This window comes from Triticum aestivum, chromosome 6B (assembly GCF_018294505.1).
Source record: "Triticum aestivum cultivar Chinese Spring chromosome 6B, IWGSC CS RefSeq v2.1, whole genome shotgun sequence".
Lineage (NCBI taxonomy): Eukaryota > Viridiplantae > Streptophyta > Magnoliopsida > Poales > Poaceae > Triticum > Triticum aestivum.
In genome coordinates this window covers 505,569,888-505,576,986 of record NC_057810.1, presented here as the reverse complement: position 1 = coordinate 505,576,986, position 7,099 = coordinate 505,569,888, and positions in this window count along the sequence as shown.

The following is a 7,099-nucleotide window of genomic DNA, read 5'->3' as shown; positions in this document are numbered from 1 at the left end:
CTTGCTCAAGGGTATGCGGACCAGAACCAAAGACCGGATACGAGTCCAGGGGCCCGGGGTTACAGGCCTCCACAGAGGTGAGACCTGTGTTCGGCTCCACCACCGATGAGTATGCGGCCTACTGGGTAGGGTCTACCCCTCCGTCCTTGGGCAACGCAACCTGTTCTGGATTTAGATCCGGGGCTGTTGCAGGGATGATGTTTCGAGCATTGTCTGACAACAGGTCTAGGCCGTGCTCATCGTGACTGTCCGGCGCTCCTGGCACAGGGCCGAATCCGTCGAAGATCAAATCTCCGCGAATATCCGCCGTGTAGTTCAAGTTTCTGAACCTGATCTGGTGGCCAGGGGTGTAGCTATCGATTTGCTCCATATGACCAAGCGAATTGGCCTGGAGTGCGAAGCCGCCGAACACAAAGATCTGTCCGGGGAGAAAAGTCTCGCCCTGGACCGCGTTGTTAGCGATTGAAGACACCATCAAGCCTCGAAGTGATGACACAGAGGAACTCTCAATGAAAGCACCTATGTCGGTGTCAAAACCGGCGGATCTCGGGTAGGGAGTCCCGATCTGTGTGTCTTAGGCTGATGGTAATAGGAAGCAAGGGACACAATGTTTACCCAGGTTCGGGCCCTCTCGATGGAGGTAAAACCCTACTTCCTGCTTGATTAATATTGAAGATATGAGTAGTACAAGAGTAGATCTACCATGAGATCGTAGAGGCTAAACCCTAAGAGCTAGCCTATGATGGTATGATTGTAATTGTGATCGGCCTTCTAAGGACCATCCTCTCCGGTTTATATAGACACCGGAGAGAGCTAGGGTTTACATGGAGTCGGTTACAAGGAAGGAAACATAATATCTGGATCGCCAAGCTTGTGTTCCACGCAAAGGAGAGTCCCATCCGGACACGGGCCGGAGTCTTGTGTCTTGTGTCTTCACGCTTCAATAGTCCGGACGATGTATACAGTCCGGCTGTCTGGATACCCCCTAATCCAGGACTCCCTCAATGAGCCCAAGAATAAATGGGCCCTGAGAAGGCCGAAAGATAACTTGGGTTGGAAACGGCCCAATGGAATAATGGGCCGTTAATGGGTATAAAGTGATACACTATTCATTGCGGGCCAGTTTCGCCATGAGCCGTTAATGGGCCAAGAGTTACGAAGGGCCTCATATGGCCCGAAAGACATCACGGGCCATACATGGGCCGGAAGTTAAAATGGGCTGGAATCATATTGGACGGCCCAGATGATGCTACTGGTCCTAATTCGGGGAGGTCGTAACGGGCCCTGGGTTAGCGGGTTGTAAATGGACTATATGCGAACAGGCCGTTAACATGCTTTCCGTGGGCCGGCCCGCCACCTTTCGACCAAGTCAAACGGGTCGGCCTTTTCACAGGAATGGGCCTCTGTTGGGCCGTGCCACGTGTCGACGTATCATAGGCGCCTTGGGTCCAATGAGTGGATGACATTTGTCCCAACGGTGAGCCGACAAGTGTTTCCTCCAACCAATGATGATTTTACACGTGGAAAATCCCCATTGGTCAGGGCTGTTAATGGGTTATCGGATCCAAAACTGGACCCGATAGCTTAAAGGCGTTCCGCTACGGTGGATGCCACGTGTCGGTCACCCTTGACAAAAGCACTTCTGTGACGCGCGATTTATCGTCATGGAAGTGGACACTTCTGTGATGATAATTTTGGTAATGTCATGGAACACTTCTACGATAGCACAGGTATGACTATCTTGATTCTGTCATAAATTCGTCATGGATGTACATGCATGACAGAAAACGCGACCTACTGTGACAAACACGTATCATCACGGAAGTGTATTTTTTTGTAGTGCCGGTGACGTCGCCATGCAGGAGTTGACCTTCTTCACAGTTCTGCCCAAGCTGTTGGTCGGGGCTAAGCTGGTGTCCCTCCACATTCATATTGATGAGCTCACGTCCTAAATGTTACTACAGTGCCATATCTTTCACTTAGTAATATGCTAATATAGGGATTAGCTTGGTCTACTTTAGCTTAAGAGATGGTGGGTTTTGGTGGCGATGCGGCAATTACTTCGACATCAGATCGGTAATTTCCAACAGTCGAACATATTTTGTGTCTGTTGGATATAAAGTTCCTTTGGGTAAGAAGTACTACTTGTCATCAAAATGGATAAAAGGAGATGGATCTAGACGTATTTTAGTTCTAGATATGTCCCTTTTTATCCATTTTGATGACAAGTATTTTCGGACGGAGGGAGCTTATATGCTTGTTTGTTCATGAAGTGTTTCATACTTGTGCAAGTTGACGCGACACATCAAAGTACTACTACTACTACTAGTACTCCCTTCGATACTAATTCCTCTGCGCATAAGTCGAGGCGCAGATACATGGCAGGGCCTGGTTGTGTTGGACAACTCACCCGACCACGCACCAGGAAGACAAAGCTCCTGTTGTGTTGGTGCCGTGAGAGGCCCGCACATTAACCAAAACCTCGCGCCTCTAGCTTAGCCTCCGCGTTTTAAACTTCTCAATCTCAAGTCCAAGGAGCAACGTGAAACCTATGATAGAGCTAATCGGATGGTTGAGAACACTACAATTCATAGCTACATATGCGTTTGTGAGAGAGGATGAGTGCGTGTGTGCACCTCTTCTCTTCCTATATAACGTACTAAACTCATAGTACAAGTGTATGTGGGTGGCTTCGACCTAGGGAGCTAGAGATGGTGCATGCAAGAAGTCCCGAGATATAGGTGTAATGCGTCTGAAAAAAGACTAGTCTATAGCTCGCCACGAGGTTATTCCTGTCGAAGGCCCCAATAACTGTAAGATATGCATACGATGGTCCTAGTTATTGCACGTACACACCAATAGAAAAAGAACTACCATGGCATATGCTACACCACGACCGAGAACATGTGCCCACATTACGTCATCCGGGAATAGTGTCGCACTTTGAAACTAGAACCGTCAATAAATTTTGAGCTTGCGTCTCGCCACATTCCAAATTACTACTACTACCACGCTATATTTAATTGCAACCTATTCACACCGATCACAACCTAAATGGTTTCCCACTTAGGAGCGTATTAGTACTCGGTTATAAATACTACTATGCTAAGATGACTGCACATTCCTCCTCAACTCCTCATCCACAAAAACAAACAAGTTATTCAGCATCCTTCCCTTGCATGCATGGCCAGCGTGAGTTCAGGGTCGAGAGATTACCACCAGGGAGAGGCGAGCATGGAAGCGGAAGCAAGAGAGATGTCCCACCTCGCCGTGAAAGCAGCCGGCATGTCCCGCCACACGGAAGTAGCAGCACAGAGGTCCTACTGTGCCACCGAAGCAGCACGGAGGTCCCGCCGCACCGTCGATGCAGCAGACTGGTCCAACCGCGCCGCGAAAGCAGGAGAGATGTTCCACCGCGCCGCGAATGCAGAAGAGATGTCCTGCCGCACCGCGGCGGCCTGGGAAAATGTCCCGCGGGCAGGCAATGACTCTGAAAGGCGCATGCATGCGATCGTCCATAGCCAGATGTATCAGATCTCCGGCAGGGCGAGGTTGCAGGACGACATGAAAGCCTCATTTGAATAGGCTACCGGTAACTAAGGGAGGGAAATGAGAGGCTCCGGGCCGAGCGCGACCTGCTTAGGGCGAAGATTGTCCGAAGTGCAGACCAGCAGGAGACTAGTGCCTTGTTGAAGTGGACCGGCATCATCGTCAAGAAGCTTATGGACGAGAATGACATGCTCCACATCGAGCGCCAAAGGCTGGTGGAGGAATCTGTGGATGCTCTCAAGCAGCGTCTTGAGGACACAAAAGAGCTCATCGTTGCTCGCCGTGGAGACTACTTCCCGCGGCCTGCAGCAACGCATCAAGAAAGTAGAGATCAGCGAGCCAGATAGTTGTCTTCCTTCTTCTTTTGCCCTTGTGTATTTCGGGCGTAGCCGCATGTGGCTTTTTTAATTATCTTCCTATATGTAAGACAATTATTATCCACTGTCGTCGTCCTTATATATTCATCAGTCTTGCTATAAGTCGTAGTAGATGCTATATAGGTCCGCCGGATCTTATATCAAGATCCGTGCAAAATTTTCTTTTCAGAGTTTCTTTTTTCTCTCTTAAATCTCAGTCGAGTGAGACATAGCCATGCCATTAAATGGAGGCTTGGGCGCCATTAATGGATAACTTGGGAGAGATGTGGATGGCAGATGGAGGTCAAAGGGCTCTGCTCCCGATAAGCATGTGCATGGGTCTGATCGCACGCCTCTCGTAATCAAATAGCTAACCTGCACGACGCCTCGTAGCTAATAAAAAAAGGGGACACGTGGCGGCATCTAAAGGGTAAATAGAATGCGCACGGTTTCAATAATACTTGTGTTTCAGATTGTAACGTGACAACACTTGTTCCAAAATGACTTTGTTGATTGTTAATGTGTGCGCCTTCACAAATCGGACAGCAAAATTACCACAACATGTTGGTGCCATGTCATGGCAGCAATCCAAGTTTCATGATTTTCATGCGTGTTTTGGATTTACAGGAATTAAAAAACCAAGTTTCTCAATGTTTCTAGCTAAGCCACGATGCCCATAATTTTGAATTTCATTCCCATTTCTTGCATGGGACCTAGAAATTTACCTGAGGACACACATGTGATTTTTCAACCAACTTTTTTGCACTGGAGAATGTGCTTGTATTTCAAATTTGAATTATGCACACAAAGGTGACACGTTCCCTCTTAGAACCACGAGCCTTCTTGAGAGAAGCTCCGGTTTGCAAGAAGCTTATACCAAAATTTGTTCCTATTCAGCCAATTTTTTTACCACAGCATGGTAGTACCCTGACATGACACCATGCCAGGTTTCATGATTTTCAGGCGTGTTTTGGATTTACAAGAATTTTAAAACCAAGTTTCTCAATGTTCTCAGCCGAGCCATGATACCCAGATGTTTAAATTTCATTCCCATTTCTTTCATGCGACCTATAAATTCACCCGGGGACACACATGTGATTTTTCAACCAACTCCGGTGCACGGGAGCATTTGCTTGTAGTTCAAATTTGAATTATGCACATTAAATGACCAGAAACTCAATTCATGTATAAAAAAGGCCAAACGAACCTGGAATAATCCCAAAATTTAACAGGCACTCATGTTGTTCTATGTTTCCTCTGTAAATAAACTCAAGGGGGGGGCAGCGTATGTCATTTCGCACTCAAAGGTGGAACGCTCCCTCTTAGAACCACGAGCCTTCTTGAGAGAAGCTCTAGTTTGCAAGAAGCTTATACCAAAACTTGTTCCAAATCGGCCCAATTTTTTACCACAGCATGTTAGTGCCATGACATGATACCATGCCAAGTTTCATGATTTCCAGGTGAGTTTTGTATTTACATGAATTTAAAATATAAGTTTCTCGATGTTCTCGGCCGAGTCACGACGCCCAGATGTTTGAATTTCATTCTCATTTCTTGCATGGGACCTACAAATTCAACCAAGGACACACATGTGATTTTTCAACCAACTTTGGTGCATTGGAGCATGTGCTTGCAGTTCAAATTTGGATTATGCACATTAAATGTCCAGAAACTCAATTAATGTATAAAAAGGCCAAACGAACCCAGAATAATTCCAAAATTTAACAGGGCACTCATATAGTTCTATGTTGCCTCTGTAAAGAAAATTAGGGGGGAGGCAGCGTATATCGTTTCGCACACAGAGGTGACACGTTCCCTCTCGGAACCACGAGGCTTGTTGAGAGAATCTCCGGTTTTGCAAGAAGCTTATACCAAAACTTGTCCCAATTCAGCCAAAAATTATACATATGAAAACAGGGTTTAGATTATCCTGAACATCTCGCTACCTAGACCAGTGTACTATGATTTGAATTCAACATAAAATGGATACAAATATTTGAATTGGAGATCGTATGGTACATGTAGTTCATAGTGAAATATGATTACTACTATATGCATGTTTTTTGTTATCAAGATAATATTTAAATCATTGTATAACTTGACAACGTATTCAAATAAGGAAAATTGATTCAAATGTAGTCCATATGGCAGACGATAATATATATGTTCATAGGGTGGAGTAAAATGTTCATATATGATGCAAGATCAAAATGTACGACTACATCAATTATAAACCGCAAGGTCACCTAACAATATATTTGAATTCAACATAACATGGATTCAAAAATTGAAATTTGAGATCCTGGCATTTGTAATCATATAAAAAGGGACATTACTCTTTCTTTTGGTGGGAATTGATTTGTTTTTTGTTGTTGTTGAGGGAAGTGCGAATTGGTTTGGTACTCTACATGGTAATCTCGTTCTCCCTTTTTTAACATTTTCCTTGTAGTTTTTTCAATGGCATTTATAGCAATATAGTAAAAGGGGACATGACTCTCGTGTCTCTTGTATGATTTTTTTGTACACCTTAAGTTTGTTATGCCGAACAAGGAATCCGCACCTTGTTATCTCAAAATTTTCAAGCTCGAGTATCTTTTGTCTCACCTACTTTGAATCTCCCACCTCTTCAACCCACGTCGTGCCTTGTTATCCCGAAATTTTGACGCGCGCGAAAACTCCCTCCTCATCCGAAATCGGTCCCGTAGCCCAAACACACGAAATCACCCTTCTACCCCTCAGCCGGAAATGTCGGCTCGATGTCGCGGTGTCAAAACCGGTGGGGGTATGCTGGTAACTTACCCTACATTTTGGACAAGCACGTCCCTAAGCCATGGCTCCCCCTACCTTCCCCTTCATTCCCCCCATTCGTACACCAAGGCCGCCAAAACCCGTGAAACACCACGCTCCTCCATCAGCCTCCCGACGTCGTCCACCGCAATAGTTCGTCGTCCCTCATCCACCGCACAGGATGAGGATCCGTCGTCAATCTCGTCGTCCCGCTGGATCAGCCACCCCGTCCTCCACCTCCAAGGAGCTGCCCTGACGTTCGCCTCATCTATCGTGCCACCTCCATCCCCACAACATCGTCTTGACCTGCCCCACCGGAACTGCAGCACCCTCACCAATTCCTTTGATGAAGCTGAGGCTAACTCAACGCCACCAAGGAGGTTCTGCACTCATCGCTACATTTTATA